The 22,671-nt window shown below is 40.5% G+C and overlaps 1 long non-coding RNA gene across 1 annotated transcript in view; it reads right to left on the bottom strand.

Annotated features, from left to right (window-relative positions):
* Positions 1–17,664, bottom strand: part of LOC123849568 (uncharacterized) — a 38,212-nt gene extending 20,548 nt beyond the window's left edge. The window contains exons 1-2 of the long non-coding RNA XR_006792107.2: positions 17,535–17,664; positions 6,494–6,615 (exon numbers count right to left, since the gene is read on the bottom strand). This is a non-coding gene — a long non-coding RNA (uncharacterized LOC123849568). The remainder of the gene's footprint in view (positions 1–6,493; positions 6,616–17,534) is intronic.
* Between the last annotated feature and the right edge of the window lie 5,007 nt (positions 17,665–22,671).

Below are 22,671 nucleotides of genomic sequence, written 5' to 3'. Positions count from 1 at the left end.
TTTTCTAGGTGAGGCCATTTGAATCTTGGAAAAGTTAGGTAAGTGGTCAGTGGCCCCACAGCTCGGAAGAGGCCCAATGGGGATGTAAACCCAAAATACTGACCTCAAAGCCCAGTTCTTTACAATGTGCTCCAGTGAATGGATGAAATGGAACTTAGTAGAGCTGAACTGGAAAAGTGAAGCTAATAGTAGAGTATTATCATCATCATCATCAGGTTAAAGACTTGGTTGGTCAAGCAGTTTGGTCCCTCAGGGCTCAGCTTGTTGTCTTAAATGACCCAGCTCTATTTGCTCCCTCAGTCAGGATCAGGTAAATTCTTCCAGTGTCTCCGTGAAAGACCAGAGATGAAGGGCTCCTGAGACGAGAAACAAGGACACACTGAAGCCAGTCTCATGCAGTGCAAAGCATGATGTGGAAATCGTGCAAAGACTAGACTATCTTTTGCCTCTCAGAACCTGTCCTCTTATGGTGATGAAAACATGCTTTTTTGCTGTTTTCGCTTGCTTTGATGTGCTCTTAAAACCAAAGTGATCTTGTCTATTATGAACTCTGCTGATTTCTTCCTGTTCATTCAAATAGGTAAATACCTCTAGAATTCAGTGGCAAAACTACAGTGTGTTTTCCTGAATTAAGAGAGAGAGAGAGAGAGAGAGGAAAAGGCTTTAAAATTCCAATGCCATCCACGTGATTATCCTTCTAAGGAAGTGGTGGGGCTTTTTTTCCATTGCTGGAGATTTAAGGGCCGCCCAGGAAATCAGCCACTCCCCAGGCCTCTCCCAACTGAATAGGACTCATGAGGGTCACATTTATAAACCGAGGCAGAGAGAAGAGGTGGCAGCTGACAGATCCAGTCTCAGCCCCCAACCACAGCGTGCTCGGCTCTTCATTGCATGTTGTGTATTTCTCAACTAGAACAAACCCATTTGTGGAACTCCTCCCCATGGGGAACAAAAGTTCTTTAAGTAGAAAGTTTCTCCTGCAGGCTTATAGGCCCCTGATGTTCATGGATTGATGGGGAGTCTGTAAGGTTGGGCTCCATGGAATCCCACAGCCCCCTGCATTGCTCTTGGCTCCATCAGCAGATCCAACCAATTAACATGGCATGTTCTTGGGATGTTCGTGCTGATTCCTGGGGCTCTTTACTTTCTGTGGTTTTGCTGTTACTCCCCTTCTCTGTCCGCTAGACTCTTACACAGGCCCCGGAGGCAGCTTCCTGAAGCAGAATAGGGAAGGATCCAAGAATTTTCCCCAAATTAATGGCACGGCAGCTCAATGGAAGTGACCTAACAGAACTCCCTGGGGATGATGGATCTGTCCCCTCGTCCAGCAGGGCAGTTTGAAAAATCAGTAAATTCTATCCATTCCTAAAAAATGATCTGGCTACCTTGCAACTCACGGCACAGTGCTCAGTGAAATGTTCTAAAGCATCTGGACGTGGAGGGGTTAGGTGATAGACAAGGCCACACAAAGCAATCCTCAAAGTCATTTGGAGAAGAGTGATTTGGGACGGATGGGAGCAAAGAGAGAGGTGCCAAAGGAGAAATAGGGAACTCCCAAGGTAATTCTGTAAACTCCAGCACTTATTGAGCATAAGCCATGTTCCAGGCAATATGCCACAGTCTGGCTTAGTGCTAACATAAATATTGCCCGGTCCCTCCCTAGTTGGTGCTCAGGGTCACCTTAGATGCTTAAAAAGGAATCTTTGAAGTTCCAACAAATTATCCCATTCTAAATTTATGAGTTATAGGAGAAATATATATATATGCACACACAGACATATATTCAAGTGTTTCTATACATTGTATAGAAGTCAAAAATCTTTTTTAGAAGTCAGATGTTTTTTAAAAGATGGTACTTTTTTTTTTTTTTTTTAACAGTTCAGCTCTTATGGTTAAGGAAGAGAGAGTAGAAATGGAGCAATGGCTTGATCTTCCCCATTTTGTAAGAGAAAGCGAGGATTATGCACCCATCAAGAGGGAAGATCTTGGGAGCAGAGAGCCTCTTGCTTTTCTCTCTGTGCGGGTTCAAGTTCAGCTCCCACAGGGCTCAAACCCTGCCTGTGACAAATAGAGCAGGCGCAATTAAATAATTACTGTGTCTGCAAGCTCTGCAGAGAAAAGGCACAATGCTAGGCATCAAAGACACGAAATCAGAATAAAAACTGCTTTCACGGAAATTACAAGGTGCATTCTGGTTTTTGTCATCCTGTCCCAGCTACAAGAAGAGACTCGAGCTAACCTCAGAGAGAAAGCAAGATGAATGACACTCTCGGAGGCCAGGCCTGGCCAGGGCCTCTTAAGAACAAGTAAAAAAGCCACTTCATGGAGAAATTAAAGTTCCTCTTTACAGCCTCTGAAGAGGAGCTATTGATGCTTTTCTGTTTCTGACACCCTTGTTCTCTTCTCAAGAGTTCATTTCAATCCTTACTGCTACTATCCTTATTTTTCTTCTCCACCAAGAAAGCCGGATGTTTTAAAAGCCATTTCAGACCGAAGGTAAAGATCTGTCATATCCCAAGTTTTTCCTCACTTGTTTCATGTTTCAGAAAGGTGTGAGCGGTAAACATGAGAAAATTACCCTTACAGGTAAGCTTTTTTGTTTTAAATGAATATCACCTTTAAAAGTGGCACTTCTCAAGGGTAAAAATTGGACTGATGACATTAGAATTATCTGGGGATTATTATCTTAGATAACTGATTTATTGAAATGTAATCCCCATACCATGCGTTTTAGCTCTTTTTTTTTTTTTTAAGATTTTATCTATTTATTATGACAGAGAGACAGCAAGAGAGGGAACACATGCAGGGGGAGTGGGAGAGGGAGAAGCAGACTCCCCGCTGAGCAGGGAGGCCAAGGTGGGGCTTGATCCCAGGATCCTGGGATCATGACCTGAGCTGAAGGCGACACTTAAGGACTGAGCCACCCAGGAGCCCCTCGTTTTAGCTCTTTAAGGAGCACAACTCAGTAATTCTTATCATCTTCAGAGTTACACACCAGCATACAATCAATTCTGCAACATTTTCATCATTCCTAATAGAAAACCCCTACCCACTAGGATCACTCTCCAATCTCCTCAACTCCAAGCAACAACTACTACTAATCTACTTTCTGTCTGTATGATTTTGCTTATTTGGGACATTTTATATAACCGGAGTCATAAAATATGTGGTCTTTTGTTCACCAAGTTCTTTCACTTAGTGCATTGTTTTCAAGGTTGATCTATGTTGCTGCATATATCAGTAATGCATTTCTTTCTTTCTTTTTTTTTTTTTCAAGTAAACTCTATGCTGAGGATGGGGCTCGAACTCACAACTCTGATCAAGAGTCTACCGACTGAGCCAGCCAGGCGCCCCTGCATTTCTTCTAATTGCCAAATAATATTCCATTGTTTAGATCTATCGAATCTTTTATCCATTCATCAGTTGATAGACATTTGGGTTGTTTTCACTTGGGGCCTTTTATGAATAGTAATGCTGCTGTGAACATTTATGTACAAGATTTTTTGTGGACATTACTTTCAATTCTCTTGGGTACATATCTAGGAAGGGACTTGCTGGCTCCTCTTGCATAACTCTACATGTAACCCTTTGATGGACTTCCAGAGTGTTTCCAAAGTGGCTGCACCATTTTACCTTCCCACCAGCAGTCTGTGAAGATTCTGATTCCTCCACATTCTTGCCAACACTTGTTATTAGCGTCTTTTTCAATACTGCCAGCCAAGTAGGTGTGAAGTGGTATCTCATTGTGGTTTTGATGTGCTCTTTCCCGATGGTTGGGATTATGGTTAAAATTGCATACTTCAGGGCTAGGGCCTGACCCCAAATTAGAATCTATGAGTTTGCATCTTACTGAGACTTATATATCAGTTATTTGTTCCTCCATAATAAATATTTATTATCTCTCAGAGTCCCTGTGGGTCAGACACTTGGGAGGGGCGTGGTTGAGTATTTCCAGTTTGATGTCCCATAGGGTTCTGTTAGATCTCAGCCAGGGCTGCAGAAATTCAAGGGGCTTGGCTCAGACGGGAAGATCCCCTTCCAGAGTCTGCTTCATGGGCCTGCAATTTGTGAAATCACAGAGGACACCTCACTCAGAAGGGGTTCACATACTTAGTTGGTATGCTGCTAAAGCTGTCTTGAAACTCTTAATCACTTAATGTCTTTGAACTTGTGCTTTGTCAGTAAGGTCCAGGAAGACAAGAGAACACATATTTGTGTAATATGTGTGTCTGTGCTCCCTTGGGCCCTATTTGCATGTGATGATGGTAATACCCATGAGCACAAAATCCCGGTGAACCGTGGGTATTGGAGAGTTCACTGTGACTCAAAGAAAGTACAAGGTAAACATGTTCTATGTTGTGTTAAGTGGAGGTACTGACAGTCTGGAGAGGCCACGCTTTCTGTGAGAGCCCGACCTTGCTATGACCACAGTAAAGACTGAGTATGGCCTTCGAGGTGAAGGAGGGAAAGAGAGGAGAGATAAAGCTGGTAAGATGACCAAAAGCGTGTAGTGTACCATCCCCCCCGTCCCCCCACCCTGCTCCCTTTGAACTCTCTAGGAAAGCTACCAAACCCACCGGAAGCTTTGTGGGAGTGAGTCCTTTTTGGTGAAAACCAGAGAAAAGTGTCAGTTGGGGAGTATGAGTGGATATGAGGGGAAAGAGAGCACCAGAGGGTGCAGGTATAAGAGCTAAAGGGAACCAGGAGGAATCGAAGATTTCATGAAATCCTGGGGGAAGACTTGGGACTGCCACTGGCCATGGAATGGGGAGAGGGGACTGAATTTGAGTTGACTTTGAGATTTTCATACCTCAGTTTACACTTGGGTTTTACTTACAAATTCTGCATGTGGGACAGAGGTATAGCTTCTCAATTCCAAATGAGTAATGTCTACTTATCATTTATCTCCTCTACTTACACATCCTGGATTGTGATGACAATTTTGTGAGACATATATCCCTGGATCTTTATGAGACGTGTGCAAATGATGCTCATTTTCTAATTAGGAAGAGTTAGACTATTCCATACTCTGATTTCAGTGTGCCATGTTGCTTGGGCATCCACAAGATCACAAGTTTGAGCAGCTGTTAGAAGCAGATTTGAGCCAGGTTCTACAATGCTGAGCCTAACTGAGATTCATTGATCCCCCAACCTCAGTGTGAGCTAAACTGAAGGAAGAGAGTAGGGGGAAGGTCTTGCTGGGGCTTGGGGTGGGGTTGGGGGGGCGCTTCTAGAAACTAAGTTCAACATGAAACACTGGCATTTGAGGAATATGAGGCAAAGGGAAGAGAGAATAGAACGTTCAGGTGTGTAGGTGAAACGGCTCCTGGGTCCTGCCTGGTGTGACTTGCCCAGCAGCCCACCATCATTCACTAATTGGCAGAATTTCCTTGTTGGTGTGCTCACTCCATTGAAAGTCCACTGCGGGAGGCAACCTGCTTGTCAAAGCCTGGCTCCCATGATGCAGTGGTTCTTCACCCTGAACAGCCTTTCTGCCTGGAAACCGGTGAGTGCACCAGGACACTGTACAAAACCAGATCATCAAGCATGGCATTCAGCGAGGCAAAGGATCTTACCTCCATTCAATGGAGCCTTGTTGACAAGCCCCTGCTGTGCTGGTTCAAATGATGGGCAGAAAAACCACCACAGCACAGCTCTGAACACAAATTGAAAGAGTCCATTTCTTAGAAAACTGCTCTGGCAATTCGTATGGTATTTCAAAATCAGCGGGTGATTTGTTAGGGAGCAACATTTGCTATTACTTTAATCTATGTTGCATGAAGGTGACTCTTATATTCGACTTTGTACGTATTTTTAATTTAATTATACACATGCTTTGACCTTCAGTCCCATACGACTCAACATGTACTTTGGCTTCCAGCCTCATCTACCCAATCGTTTACTCACCCCTTCCATTTGGATGGCCAAAGGGCATCTCAAACTAAATACATCTAAAACCAAACTCCTCCCTCCCCATACACCCCTGTCCCACCCATCTAGCCAAACCTGTCTTTATCTCACTGATCAGTACCTCCATTCATTCTGTTGCTCAGGCCAGCACCTGTGATCAAGCCTTATACTCTGCATTTGACCAATCTTTGTCTGGAAGGATCCTCATCAAGACATCTGCATGCCTTACTCCTCTAGGTCACTCATGTCTCTGGCCAAATGTCACCTTATCAGAGAGGCCTTCTGGGACCACCCTACATCCCCTACCTTGTCATTTTTCTCCTCTTTATTTTTTCATAGCATTATCACCATAGGAGAGGTTATGCACTTGTCGATTTACTTCTTGTCCATCTCCTCTTACGAAAATGTAAGCTCTCTGAGGGTAAAGCCATCCTTTGACTCATTGTTATATGCATAACACAGGAGGGTACTTATACATAGTAGGTTCTCAGTGAATATTTGCTGAATCAATTAATGAACAAATAAATAAAATAATTGTTTGCATGTAGATCTAAAAGGTGACTATTCAGGGTGTAGCATTTACCTGTGGACAAATTGAAGCCATGCTTTGAGGAGACACAACAAATGACCTTCAAAGAGCATCTCCTCAGAAGAGTGTTTACATGATGATTTCTTGGGGTGTTTTCTCTCTGGCTATTCTCAGATCTAAAGGAAAAATAGAGAAAAATGTAAAATTGTATTTAAGAAACATTTATTGAATATTTGCTCTGTGCATGGTGTTAAGAGGGATATAAATGTAATGCAGACACAGTTCTTTCTTTCAAGGATACTGCAATTTTACATATTACTACAACCCTAAATTATTCCACTGTAGTGAAAAATCCTCAAATGTCTCACTGTTCCATTTAGCAAAAACAAATTATTATTATTAAGATTTATTTATTTATTTGACAGAGGAGGAGAGAGAGAGCACACAAGAGGCAGAGGGAGAGGGAGAAGCAGACTCCCCACCGAGCAGGGAGCCCGATGTGGGACTCAATCCCAGGACCCTGGGATCATGACCTGAGCCGAAGGCAGATGCTTAATGACTGAGCCACCCAGGCACCCTAGCAAAAACAAATTATAATCAAGTAATTACTTCAATGTCATATTAAAAAATGAAACCTATACCATAAATAATTCAAACAACACAGAAAAGTATAAAAAAGAAAGCAACAGATCCCTTCGAATACCAACACCACAAATAACCAGTGTTCCTGTGTAAACATCTACAGAGACAGAAGAAATCACAGAAAATGTATAAGAAGAGAGAGGAAAAGAAATTGGTTGATAAAAATGGGATAAGGCTATACATGGAGTTTTGAAAATGAAAAGTGATTCATTTTCCTTGACTCATCAGAATAAAAAGAATTATGAGGTAAGACAGAAAGAATTGTTAATTTTTACAAAAAAAAAAATCTTTCTTCACTACTCTAGGCATTGATTTCTTAAAAATCCTTTTAAGTTAGGGCGCCTGGGTGGCTCAGTCGGTTAAGCGACTGCTTTCGGCTCAGGTCATGATCCTGGAGTCCCGGGATCGAGTCCCGCATTGGGCTCCCTGCTCGGCGGGGAGTCTGCTTCTCCCTCTGACCCTCCTCCCTCTCATGCTCTCTGTCTCTTATCCTCTCTGTCTCAAATAAATAAATAAAATCTTTAAAAAAAAATCCTTTTAAGTTAAAAGTCACATTATGAAGACCACTAAGACGTTGGTGTGTATGTGTGTGTAGCTAATTCATTGCTGACAGTGCCCTGCTAGGAAATAGGGGGCCCATCAGTGCTGCTCCCCTCTCCCATTCATTTTCAGTTGGTTGTTGGGGGTGGTGGGGAGGGTGGTCAGAGCTTATAACAGTAATTTTCTGTTTCGTGACCATAGTCTTCCCATTATTATTATTCTTAATTCCATATTAAATGGATTCCGTGCTCTTTACAATGACTTCCCGATACCTGAATTCTTTATTTTTTTTAAGTTTTATTTATTTAGGTAATCTCTACACCCCATGTGGGGCTCGAACTCACGACCCTGAGATCAAGAGTGGCATGCTCTTCTGACTGAGCCAGTCAGGTGCCCCATCCCCCCACCCCCATATCTGAATTCTTTACTCCATCTCATTGGCTGGATTTGAGCATCCAGATTTTTTTTCCCTACTCATGAGTGCTGTTTCTAGACTTCTCTCATATTTGAGAATTCCTTTTGTCTTTGAACTTGAGTGGCAATATGACTGGGCCAGACTTGGATGGGAAACTTTTCTTTCTTGAAGAACTATGTAGTTATTGCTGCACTGTCTCTGATAGTGAGTTCTGCTGTGAGATGTCTAAGGACCACTTGATCTTTTCTCCCTCTTTTTCCTTCAGGGATCTTTCTTCATTTTTTTTTTCTTTTTAATGGAAGGAGCCGAGATGCCCTTCAACAGACGAATGGACAAAGAAGATGTGGCTCATATATACAATGGAATATTACTCAGCCATCAGAAAGGATGAATACCCACCATTTGCATCGACATGGGTGGAACTGGAGGGGATTATGCTAAGTGCAATGAGTCAAGCAGAGAAAGTCAATTATCATATGGTTTCACTTATTTGTGGAACATAAGGAATAGCATGGAGGACATTAGGGGAAGGAAGGGAAAACTGAAGGGGGGTAATTGGAGGGGGAGACGAACCATGAGAGACTATGGACTCTGAGAAACAAACTGAGGGTTCTAGAGGAGAGGGGGTGGGGGGAAGGGTTGGCCCGGTGATGGGTATTAAGGAGGGCACGTATTGCATGGGGCACTGGGTGTTATATGCAAACAATGAATCATGGAACACTACAACAAAAACTAATGATGGAATGTACGGTGATTAACATAACTAACTAACTAACTAACTAACTAACTAAATAAATAAATAAATAAATAAACTTTATGGTTCAGAGGAGTTTGAGGTTCCCAGCAAAATTGAGTGGGAAGTACAGAGGGTTCCCATAAACCCTCTGCCCTAACAGGCTCACAGCCTCCCCTTTATCAACATGCCTCACCTGAGTGGTACATTCGTTACAACTGAGGAACCTGCACAGACACACTATTATGACCCAGAGTCCATAGTTTACATTAGGGTTCACTCTTAGTGTTTTACAGTCTATGGGTTTAGACAAATGTGCAATGACATGTATCTACCATTATAGTTTCAAATATATATATATAGTTTCAAAAATACATATATTTTATATATATTATGGGCTTATAAGATTATAACCCATAATATAGCTATATATATAATATAGCTTATAATATCATAGCCCATATAATATTATAATATTATAAGCCCATAATATATATTTTTATATATAGCATAACTATATATAGTTACAGAATAGTTTCCCTACCCTAAAAAGCCTCTGTTCCCTGCCTATTCTTCCCTCCCTCCCCTCTAGCCCCTGGCAACCACTGAACTTTTTACTGGCCCCATAGTTTTGCCTTTTCTGGAATGTCATATATTTGGATTCATACAGTATGCAACCTTTTCAGATTGGCTTTTTTCTTTTAGTAATTACATTTAAGGCTCTTCTAGTCTTGTCATATCCTTTTATTGCAAAATAATGTCTTTCTTCATTTTTAAAATTCAAACAATATAATCAGGAGTATCTGAATGTTATTTTTCTATATGTCTTTTTTTCTTGCTATAAAGTGTGTCCTCTAAATGTTACAGTTGTAATATTTGGCACATGGAAACATAGTAATAAAATAAACTCCTCTAAACTTTCCTCCTCTCCAAAGACCAGAAATTTTCCAGAATCACTGCTTTTATCAATATTCTTCTCTGCTGTCACAGCCCATTGTCTATCTTAACAGAGATAAACACTGGCGTGAATTTTGCATTTATCATTCCCTTGCTTTGTATGTAGAAGTTTTACCATATAACCATAAATACATCCCTCTAAACTATATATTTAGTTTGATGTGTGGGTTTTTTGTTTGTTTTATAGAAATGAACTTATGAATTTATAATATATAGTCTTCTAGAACTTGTTTTTTCACTCACTACTATGTTTTTAAGATTCATCCATCTTGTTGCATAATATTCCATTGTATGAATATCACCTAATTCTCTTCTCCTGAAGAGAGGCACTAAGAAGTTTCCAGTCTGTTCTTTTATAGACAGTGCCACCAGGATCACTCTTACTTCTGTCATGATGCACACATTCAAGCTTCTCGGGGACATGTACCTAGGAGGGCAATTGCTGGACGGCAGGCCAATGGAAACATCTATTTTTACAAGATAATGCCAAATCGTTTTGCAAAGGGTGTTGACTAATTTGCACTCCCACCAGCAGTGTACAAAATATATGTTTATCCATATTCCTGCTAACACTTGGTATTTCAGACTTCTTACCTTTTGCAAATTTAGTAGAGGGAAAAATCGCACTTCATTGTGGTCTTAGTTTGCATTTTTCTGGGTTACTAATGAGGTTGGGCAAATGTTTGTTGGTCATTCAGTTTTCCTCTGGGAAATACCTGTCATTTACCTATTTTTCTATTTAATTGTTTTTCTTTTTCCTTTTTTTTTTAATGTATAGATCTTTTTATATATTGCTTATATTCATTGCAAATATTTTCTTTTGGGGGGTTAGTCTTTTTACTTTTTTATCATATTATTTGAAAGAAGTTCTTAATTTTTTTAAAGACTTATTTGAGAGAGAGAGCACTCGAGTGAGTGCGGGGGTTGGGGAGCAGAGGGAGAGAGAGAATCTTAGGCAGACTCTGTGCTGAGTGTAGAACCAGAGGAGGGGCTCCATCTCATGATTCATGAGATCATGACCTGAGCTGAAATGATGAGTCTGATGCTTAACCAACTGAGCCACCCAGGCGCCCCAAAGTTCTTAATTTTAATATAGGCAAACATCAATCTTTTCTTTGATGTTAGTGCTTTTTGGTTTAAGAAGTTTTTCCCTTATTCCAAAGTCAAACAGATATTCTCCTATATTTTCTTTGAAGTACTTTACTGTTCTTCCTTTCACATATAAGCCTTTAATCCATCTGAATCTTGTATATACATGATCTTGTATATGGTATGAGGTAGGGACAGGATTTTATTCTTTTCCACATAGATAACTGTCTCAGCAACCTTATCAAATAGTATCACTATAATATATCAAGTATTAATAAGTGTGTGTGTCTTCTCTAGGCTTTCTCTTCTGTTTGTAACAGAAGCTACACCAATACCACAGGTCATAATTAGTAAAGCTTTATAATAAGTATTGATGTGGGGTGGGGCAAATCCCCCTGCCCTACTGTCTATTCTTGTTTTTTTGTTCTTTGATATACATTTTAGAAACAACTTTTTAGTGTCTCTAAAAATCCTATTGAAGTTGGTTTTGTTTCTGTTTTTTTGTTTACACTGGAATGCATTGAATCCATAGATCAGATTAGGAAGAATTAAAATCTTCTGATATTGGAACTTTTTACTTGTATGCCTGATAAATTTCACAACTTACATCTTCTTTAATGTCTTTTCATGAAGTTTTATAATTTCTTCAAACATGTTCTGCACAATTTTGATTAGATTTCCATGGGTCTTATATGTTTTCATTGCTATTTTAAATGTCATGTAGTTTTTAAAATAACGTTTAGCTGGTATTTTAAAAATGCAATTAATGTTTGTATCTTTATCTTACATATATCCATTTTGCTTTATTCTCTTGTTTATTCTAATAAATAATGTAAATCATTAATCTTTAAATAATGAGGGTCTTATTCCTTAATTTTTTTCTTCTTATAGAAATGATTGGCCTTCAATAAACGTGTATATGTGGTGATAGTGAGCATCCTTATTTTGGTCTTAATTTTAAAGGGAGTCCTTCTAATATTTTTCCATTAAGAATTAAGTTTTCTCTAGGTATTTGTAAATAATATTTATTAGGTTGAGAATATTTTCTTCTATTCCTAGATTGTTAAGGTATTTTTAACCTGAATAGCTTTTGTATTTTATCAAATGATTTTTCTGCTCTCATCGGATTGGTATATGGCCTCTCTTCTGTAATTCATTAATGTGGTAAATTACATTTATAATTTCTCTAATGTGAAACCCCTCTTGTCATTCCTGGGATCAACTCATTTATATATGTGATGTAATAGCTTCTTTAGATGCTGCTGCTGTTTGCTTGATATTATTTTGTTTAGGTTTTTACATCTATTTTTACACACACACACACACAGCACAGCACACAAACACTAATATGGTTATAAACAACCTACCAGGCTGTGTTTTACAGACTATGTATTGTTGGTTAACTATAGGATTTGTTTGATGACAAAAAGTTAATGATGAAAGTAATAGAGTTGACAGAGTGTCTTTCTATGTTAGAAAAATGCCACTTTAAGACTCTGGTTAGGCAGGTAAGGGAAAATCTCTGATTACAGAGTCCATCATGGGCCCTCGACTTACAGCCAGTCCACATGTGTCCAAATAATATCTATATAGCCAAGAGAGAGTAAAAATATTTTCAAAACAGGATAATATTTCTAAGTTTCTGAAATACAACAGTGAACATTATTTTGGGGGAATGGGATGTCCTTGTTCATGGAGTAGAATTTTCTGACTTTAAATAGAATAGCCTGTCTCTCCAAGAATATATTTCACCAAGAGTCCCTAATGCTGTGGTGGAAATTCAAAGGGACAAGATACTTGATTCAGTACTCATACTTAATTCAGTATGTCATTTGTTACTACAGTAATTACATTCACTGTCCTCCTTAGAGTCCTTGCCTTCCACACCTTGCCTTAAACATCAGAATTTATATTTGTTTTTTAAAATTGATTTTAGACATGAACTACAAAAAGAATCATCTCATGTTAAGGTCTTAGTTATAACACTTACTATTACACCAGTCTTTCTTCATTTTTTTCTTTGATTTGATCATCACTTCAGGCCTTGACATAATTGTTCTCTCTGTCATCACATTTTGTACTGTGTTATGGCATTCCTTTATTTATTTATTTATTTATTAATTATTTTTTTTTAAGATTTTATTTATTTATTTGAGAAAGAGAGAGAGAGAGAAACAGCATGAGAGGGGAGAGGGTCAGAGGGAGAAGCAGGCTCCCCGCCGAGCCAGGAGCTCGATGTGGGACTCGATCCCAGGACTCCGGGACCATGACCTGAGCCGAAGGCAGTCACTTAACCAACTGAGCCACCCAGGCGCCCATGACATTCCTTTATAACTTGCTTTCATATACCAAAATATATGCAATGAATCCAAACTCAATACTATAAGATGATAAAGCAACTCCAAAATAGATAAATAAGTAAAAAGCAAAGAAAATATGTAAGGCAGAAAAATAAATACATTTGCAGCCTGCATGGTAAATACAGTCTGAGGACTCAGATTTTTTTACAAGTAACAGTGACCCTGAAATTAGGAAGTGGCAAGAAAAATCAAAAGAGCAAATGGACCATGAAATGTTATCTCTTACGAAAGGAGAGAATTTCTCACATTAATGTCCCCTCGATGTATTATTTTTATCCTTCAGCTCATATGAGAATTAGGGAGGCTAACAAGTGAACTGCTTGCTCCACGATAAAAATAGAAGGGGAGCTGCATGGCAGGAACATGTCTGGGGCTGTTACTCTGATGAAATGACCTAATCCCAGAGATATCAGTGAACATGGAACATGATGAAAATCATTTAAATTCTAGTACCAAAACAAAGGCTAAGAGATAAAGAGATAAAGAGAAAGCCTTCAAATGAGCTGTAATGTAAGGGTCGATTTTGTTTATTTCTGAGGTATACCATGTGAAGAGACATGCCACATGGCAGAATTTGTCCTGATCGACTGTCATAGGTAATTTATTTTTAAGAGTCTCGCACTGTATCTATTCAAGGATGTGAGTCACTATATGGCAACTCCAGGCCTGGTGGGTGCTCCAGTGGGTGCTAATAACCCACATTTCTGTCACTGATATGTGTTATCAGTCATTTATCCAACACGCTCACTCCTCTCTGACTGAAGGGGAGAACAATGAAGATTATTCCAGGGAGTTACTAGTAAAAAACAAAACAAAACAAACAAACAAAAAACCCCACATTGTTTTAAAATACTGAAGGCAGCTTGAGGCATCCAACAGAAAGCTCCCTGAAAGATCATTTACTTTAAAGAACCAGCTCGTGTTGAAGTAGGTTCTTTTACTTTCTGCCCTTCCAGAATAGCTTTGGAGTATTAATAAGACTTCATGGAGAGCCCATGACACTCAACAAAGGAAAGGACTTTCAAAAAAGTCTGCACATTTAAATTAACATTGGCCTTCTAACTCCACAAGAAGCCACAGAATTTTAAGTGAGACTTCATTGGTTTGTTCTGTGCCCTGTAAAATTCCCCTGGATTTTAATGAATTATTAGAACTAATAAAACAGTGAAGAGTATATGACCTAGAAAGAATACTGGAAAGTCCACTTTTATATTTCGTATTGGTAATACACCTTTAGTCACCTCTGTTTTTCATTAGTATTTTAGTGAATGCCCCTGAGGACATAGTACAAAGACCAGGGAGAAGATATCCCTACACACTCCTGATTCTATGCCGCTAGGTAAGCCATTATCCACCAGGCACAGGCGCCACTCTTAGGCAGATGGGAGAGTGAGGAAAAATCCTGAATTAATGGCGTTAAAATCTGAAGTTACTGAATTATTCCAGAATGGATTAATGTTATTTTTTTCCCCATAATCAGACATAATGAAATTTAAGATAGAGATTAAGTTGGGTTATGGAGAAAAACGGAACATTCTTTTCTTTCCTACACCTGAGTAAGTGACCACAAAATTAATACCATCACATTTTTCTTTTGACTTGTATATTGGTTATCTATGGCTGCATGACAAGTTATCTCCCCTCCCCAAGATGGCACCTGAAGACAGCTATAAACATTTACTTCACAGAGTTTCTGTGGCTCAGGAATTCCAGAGTGGTTCAGCTGGATGCTGGCTGGTTCTGGATCAGGGTCTCTCGAGGCTGCTGTAAATACGATGATTGGGATCACAGGCATCTGAAAGACTGACTGGCATTGAAGGGAATGCTTCCAAGATGGCTCATCTGATCACTGGCCAGTTGGGGCCAGCTGTTGGCAGGATTCAATTCCACACCATGTATATTTTTCACAAAGCTACTGAAGTGTTTGCTGACATGGTGGCTGACTTCCTCCCTAGTGAATAATTGCAGAGAGGGTAAGGTGGAAGCCACAAGTCTTCTACCATCTACCCTCAGAAGTCACACACCATCATTTCTATAGTATCCTGTTGGGTACAACTGGTCCACCCTGCTTAATGGGGCAGGTGGGAACTGGGGGACCCCTCAATTGGGGGACCCCTTAGAAGATGGCTACCACAATGTACAAACTAGAATCACATGTTTAGGAGGCATTTCATCAGTAATTACAGACATGGAAACGGCATTTCAAAGAATGGACGTTCAGATCGGCATACCCAGGCAAACAGTGTGAGAACTCAGTTTTGTATTGTTTTCTTGTTGGCACAACATCACCTGATAAAAATACCAGGATTTTCCATGGTGCACAGCTCCTTTTCTTCCCTCGCCATAGTGTAGTGCAAATGAGATTTTACCAGCCCTTATGTCATACTTAAGTACAGGTTCCTTGCTAAAAGTCACACCATATGGGCGCCTGGGTGGCTCAGATGGTTAAGCGTCTGCCTTCGGCTCAGGTCATGATCCCAGGGTCCTGGGATCGAGTCCCGCATCGGGCTTCCCACTCCTTGGGAGCCTGCTTCTCCCTCTGTTTCTCTCTGTCTCTCATGAATAAATAAATAAAATCTTAAAAAAAAAAAAAAGTCACACCATATATTAGATGGCAGTAAGGCTCCGGCTGAAGTTATTTCATACCCATGAAGCATTTCATCTACATTTTGTTGTTACTATAAACAAGAGCCAATAAAATAAGAGGGATGGAAATCAACATCTGAATAAATGAAAACATAAACTAGTCGCAACTGGTTGGCAATATTATATAGACATCTTTTTTCAAGTAAGGTAAGTGGAAAAGAAAGGTAAAGAGGGTGCCTGGGTGGCTCAGTTGGTTAAGCGACTGCCTTCGGCTCAGGTCATGATCCTGGAGTCCTGGGATCGAGTCCCACATCGGGCTCCCTGCTCAGCAGGGGGTCTGCTTCTCCCTCTGCCCTCTTCCCTCTCGTGCTCTCTGTCTCTCATTCTCTCTCTCTCAAATAAATAAATAAAATCTTTAAAAATAAAAAAAATAAATTAAAAAAAAAGAAAGGTAAAGAAAGATGAATAAACCAAAGATGGACCTTCCATAGGGCCTTCTAGTTTACCCCCTCCATTTTACAGATGAGGAAACAAAGGCCTAGCAAATTTAATTGACTTATCCAAAACTGCACAGTAGATTAGCCAGTTATATATTCAGAGGTGATTTCACAGGCCCGACCTTTTTCCTCTTAATTAATTTTGTATTTATACAACATCAGATGACAAGTCAGAAGTCCAAAGTTGAGTGAAATCATCAGTTATTTATGATCACCCAGACAAATAAGAAAAGTGATTGCGGGCACCTGGGTGGCTCAGTTGGTTAAGCGACTGCCTTTGGCTCAGGTCATGATCCTGGAGTCCCTGGATCGAGTCCCGCATCGGGCTCCCTGCTTGGCAGGGAGTTTGCTTCTCCCTCTGACCTGCCCCCCTCTCATGTGCTCTCTCTCATTCTCTCTCTCTCAAATAAATAAATAAAATCTTTAAAAAAAAAAAAAAAGAAAAGTGATTGCTTGGTAGATTTCAACTACTCGCAGTTTTTTAGAAACATCAATTTGGTCCAACAGCTTTGTAATGTGTAGATGATGCAAGCCAATGGAATCTTTCTTTCTGACTCCCAAACTTTGAGGGTTTTGTTTTTTTTGTTTTTTTTGTTTTTTTTTTTTAAATAAAAGGAACCTTTTGGCACTCTTGGGAAGACACTGTCATGAAAAAATAAATATTTCTGTTTCTTTTTCCTTTTAAAAATAATCTCATTTTTTATATAATTTTGAATATAAAGGATACTTCTTTCATGTAGGAAGCACACTAATCATAGAAGATAATGTTACATTGTGCCAAAATTCTGATCTGATGGAATTGGTATGCTTTAGCTGAATGTCCCTTTTGTTGGTATATTACGAGTATGTTTTAGGAATTGTTTTCCAAACCAGGTGACTCATTGCTTCCGTCCAATTCTGCACGGTCTGCTCCTCCTTAGTGTGCAAAACTTTCTGATTGTAACTTTATGTTCATGCCACATTAGCCTAGAAAACGTTCTTCTAAACAAACAACTGCTGTCAGAAGGCAAAAGATGCACTATTTATCCTGGATTCTAGCAAATGAAAATAACTCCTAGTAGTCTGTGGCTTGGTCTAGAAACATGGCCACTGCACAAGGAAACTGAATTAGCATATGCCAAGTGGCAAGTCTTAGTTGCTAGGACAAGGTAGAAGAGGTCCTTAGTTTAACTGAGGAGAAAATGTGAACATTAATGGGCTCTGTAGATGAAGAAATGCAGTGATGAGACACATTTTATAATTTCCTTATAAAATCAAACATTTATTGAGTACCTACCACTGATCATGGGTGATGCTGGTGTTAGGGTTTCAAGGTTGAGTTTGTGTGTTAGGGCTCAAATTCAATTTCTCACCTCTTCGATCCTCCAGGTTGGATGCGAAATGTACTAAACAGAAAGAAAAATGGCCAGACACCTTAGAAAATTCTTGCTAATCAGGGCTCTTTGAGATGAAAAGCAGTAAAGGAGAGGGGCCTTGGCTTCCTTCTACATGGGAGAAGCCCTGGTCCCGCCTGCCTCTCTGAGGTGTGTCAGGAGCACTGCCCAGATCGCCCTACTGTTTGAGAACAGAGAGCCCCAGGGAAGAAGCAGGAAAAAGAGTCGTGAGCAAGGGGCCTGCCCTGCGAAGTCGGCCATCAGAAGCAGAGGAAAGCATTAGTCATTCATGGGTGTTCAGCCATTCTCAATGCAACGACCCCACCCACTAGTGAACTATGACCCAATGAAAGTCAGACTCAGACCAAAAAAAGAGAGAGAGAGAGAGAAAGGGAAACTTTCTGGGAAGGAAGTTGAGTTGTAGCAACTGATAGTTCCTTCTGTAAGCCTCTGACTAAGGAAAAGAAGCTGGGGCAGAAATTCTGTTTTCTTTTGAGGTGAAGTCTATGGAAGAAGGAATTTCCTTTCCTATTAGGTACCAACCGGATTCTTTTTTTTTTTTGCCTTTACCATGAACATTTATTTATTTATTTATTTATTTATTTATTTATTTATTTACTGCCTATATAATCTTTTTTTTAAAATTTTTTTATTCTTATGTTAATCCCCATACATTACATCATTAGTTTTAGATGAAGTGTTCCATGATTCATTGTTTGTGCACAACACCCAGTGCTCCATGCAGAATGTGCCCTCCTCAATACCCACCACCAGGCTAACCCATCCTCCCACCCCCCTCCCCTCTAGAACCCTCCGTTTGTTTCTCAGAGTCCATCGTCTCTCATGATTACCAACCGGATTCTTAAGGACTCCACCATTGCCACCACCATCTAACCGGATAAATGTCAGCAGCTATTTATCACCCTGGAATCTCAAGTCCCTTCTGCAAAATGTGTCTCCCCACTAGCTGGTAATGGTAATAAAGACATACTCCCTGTAGGTTTACCCAAGGAATTCTCTGGGCCAATCCTGAGTAGGCCTGGGAGTCTCTTAGAAGTCTCTCACCCGCTAAGGGGTGGGATGCAGTAGAAAGGTCTAGAATTAGTCATGCAGCAGGAAGATAGTGTGCCTGGGGCAAGCTATTGACTTCAGTGGGATCGCTGAAGTCCTCCTAGGATTTCCCCAGGACTGGCTTCTACCCGATCCTTTAAGTACGTTCTAGTTTTCTCACGTGGGAACCTCTTGTCACCGTGGTGTGACTCCTCTCGTGGCTGGAAGGAAGAACCTGTGTTTCCCTTGCAGTGGCTGATGGGGCCTCGCTGAAAAGACACTGTTGCCGCTGACTAGGCAGAGCAGCGTGTCTGCCAGGAAATATTACCATCATTCCTTCAGTGTCAGCCCCAAGTTCACCACAGCCCTGGTTTAGTGTCACGTGCACTGTGGGTTAGTTTCTTTTGGGGCCACCTGCACATGGCCCTGTTGGCTCTGGCCCACATGTTTCCAGCTTTCTCCCTGATTTCTATTGCTATTCATGCTATTGAGGTTCTAGCATGCCTCTTGTTTCCACAAAACTGCAGAGTCCGCAAAGGTGATGGGCTCTCACATCGTAAACAACCCAACAGCAGTGGTCAGAGAGGGTCAGCAGTGGTTTTATTTAGGCTGTGCCCTCTGCCTGAGTGCAGTGTGGCTAAGACATGTGTGAGGCTCACTCTAAAAAAAAAAAAAATTGAAGGTTCCTCAAAAAAGTTAAAAATAGAGCTACCCCAGGACCCAGCAGTGGCACTACTGGGTATTTATCCAAAGGATACATAGTGATTCAAAGGGGCACGTGCACCCCTATGTTTTATAGCAGCAATGTGCGCAATAACCAAACTGTGGAAAGAGCCCAGATGTCCACTGACAGGTGAATGGATAAAGAAGATGTGGTTCACATATACAATGGAATATTACTCAGCCATCAAAAAGAATGAAGTCGTGCCATTTGCAACAATGTGGATGGAACTAAAGGTTTATTATGCTAAGCAAAATAAGTCAGAGAAAGACAACTACCATATGATTTCACTTATATATGGAACCTAAGGAAAAAAAAAACTGATGAACATAGGGGAAGGGAAGAAAAATTAAAGTAAGATAAAAACAGGGAGGGAGGCAAACCATAAGAGACTCTTTAGCAAACAAACTGAGGGTCGCTGGAGGGGAGGTGGGGGGGGGTGGGGTAACTGGGTGATGGAGATTAAGGAGGGCACGTGATGTAATGAGCATTGGGTGTTATACGCAACTGACAAATCACTAAGTTCTACCCCTGAAACTAATAATACACAATATGTTAACTAAATTGAATTTAAATTAAAAAATAAAGAATGCAAGCTATTTCCTCTACCAGGAAAGTTCTTGACCCCTCCCAAGAGCAGGTGTACACCTCCTTTCTATTCAGCTCTCCCAAAGATCTTTGTTACTTTCTTTGTAACAAGTACAAATACATATCTCTATTGTTTCACTGATCATACCATATTGTAACTACTGCATTTAAGTCTATCTCTCAATTTTGTTGCAAGGTTCATAAAGGCCAGGACACAATATTAACCATCTTTGTACTATCATGGCAAACAAATGTAAAAGATCATTATATGTCCATCCCAATGTATCATAGTACTTGAGAGACCTTTGACATATCTTAATGTACTAGGCAAGGTGCTAGTTCTAAGACACAGATTTTTTTCCCCCATGTTTTACGTCTTTGAAATGGGTAGCCACCTCCTAATTTCTGTGGGCCAGGAGGCAGTCAGGAAAAAGCAGTCATGGTATATGCTGGTGCATCCAAAATAGTAGGGTGGGTATTAGGGGTTTGGAAAGAATTCATGGAGATGATGGAGGATGGTTTTGAAGAAATGCAACATTACCAACATTTCTGATACCCCAGAGTACAACAGTTTGTGGAAAATCACAGTATCTGCTGCTTTGGGTAGAAAAGTTTTCAGAAGAAAGAGCATCTGAATGTAAAGAAGTTTTGGGAATACCTTAACCAATTTAATTTGCTTCTGTTCTCCTTTTTACAAATGCACATGAGTACTATATCATAATAAGCTATGTCTAAATAACTCTAAAACAGATTTCACTAAGAAGAAAATAAAAACTCTAAGTGAGAGAAAAATGGTATGTAAATCTAATTGATAGCATTTTTTTTTACTTTCTTAGCAATCTATAAAATAATAGTGGTTCCCATAGTCACTGACATTATATTCCATGAAATATGGGGTACTTGCTGTAAAACTAGTGATTTTTCCCCTCTTTTGAGAAACAAATGGCACTAGTAAATTGCAACTGTTACCTCTTTCACTGAAGTAAAGGGACAGGGAGATCTGCATGTACTTTTCTTAGGTAAGTTTCACACTGTTGGAATAAACAGAACAGGGGAATGCTTGCAAATTCCCAGGGAGCGTTTCTCTGTTCAGACTGAGGTTTTGTTATTGTTTAATGTTACTGCTGAAGAAAAGAGAGAGACCCATCAGAGGGAAGCCACATTAAAAAATTCAATAGCACTGCGGATTACTGCCATCTTCCACAATCTCCACCCCAAAAGGAAGGCAAACAAAAGGGGACAAAAGGCCCCGATTCTCACCCACCCTAACTTTGAGGCGGATAGGAATTTATTGCAAAAACCCTCTCTTCCCTCAAAAGAAGGTGGTCAGTCCACATCTTAGGTGATGAAAAATAAAAGGAAAATGACAGGAACAGAGGAAAGAGTCTTGTAAGCAGAGAGCTAACCAGTCAAAGAGAAGTAGGAAACCCTTTGGATAATCACAAAGTCTCTGCCAACTCTCTTTATATCCTGAACTTTCCACTTTGCTGCTTATTTTAAGAACCAAAATCAGGCCTCACCCAAGTGGACTCCAACCCTGATACTGTGGTGAAGGCCAAAACCACACACAAAGGTGCCCACACGAGGTGCATCATCCCTACATTTTCTTCACTGTTCCCCACCCACGTGGGCCCACACACTCCGTGGCTTTCGAATTCTTCCTACCCCCCACTTGCCCTCCAAACAGTGGGAAGCCGGAGGAGGAAGGGCGTAATAACCATGATTCTGCTCTGCGGATTGTGCACTTGACAGTATCGGTCCTGGATATAATGCAGGCAGCACAGAGCCCAGTTATGGCCCATCCAAACAGAGGAAAGATACAAGCAGAAGAAGAAATAAGAGACTACCTCCCGCACAGAGGTGCCCCAGTGTGCAGTTAGAGCAAAGCCTGTAATTCCCAGCAGTATCATTTAAACCCTTGCCTTTTCAAGCTCTCACGGTAGACTGCAAAAATGCTGAGTTACCACCTTTCCCGATGAGTTGTCTTTGGAAATGCTCACCCTCCTCCACCCAACACTTCTTCAAAAAACACAAAAGGGTTATGGGTTCATCTCCAACTTCTGTATTGGTTCCTAGAAGAAAAAAAAGAAGAAAAAACCTAGCATTTTTTGTTCGGGGTCCAAAAAATGAAAGCAGAAAAGGAAAAGAAAATATTTGATATTCTAGGAGTGCCAAGTCCCAAAGCTTCAAAATTCCCTCCAACAGCATTCCTCAACATCTGGGATCCCTCTAGTGGGGCGGGGGGGGCGGGGGGGGGGGCTCGGAGCAGGTCCCCGGCTACTGTCTGTAATTGCATAAACATGCAATTTGGTGGTTTTAGAGAGAAGCGGCTATCCATGCCCCTTTTTAGTTGTTTAACGGCTATATCTCTTCTCTAAAAACATGCCAGGTTCCGGGGGGGGGGGGGTGGCCACCACCCTGGGCAGGTTACCCACGGCAGGCAGCCGCTCCGAGCCAAGGGGAGGGCGGTGTGGAAGCCGTGAGGTAGCGTCTGGTCTGAAGGAAATGAAATCCTGCATGCCGAGGCCTTATTAAATGCTTAATGCTTGAAAAATCCATAGTCAAGGCAAGTCTTGGGAAGCAGACGGTTTCCCCTTTTGCCGGTCGTGTTAACTTAATGGTTGGAATTTTGAATACAATTGTGACATTTGTGTGGACTTCCAAAAAAAGAAAAAAAGATA

Source organism: Mirounga angustirostris, unplaced genomic scaffold, assembly GCF_029215605.1.
Source record: "Mirounga angustirostris isolate CCGP_5_RB_7025 unplaced genomic scaffold, mMirAng1.0.hap1 SCAF_15, whole genome shotgun sequence".
Classification (NCBI taxonomy): Eukaryota; Metazoa; Chordata; class Mammalia; order Carnivora; family Phocidae; genus Mirounga; species Mirounga angustirostris.
This window is presented reverse-complemented; position numbering and strand designations above follow the sequence as displayed.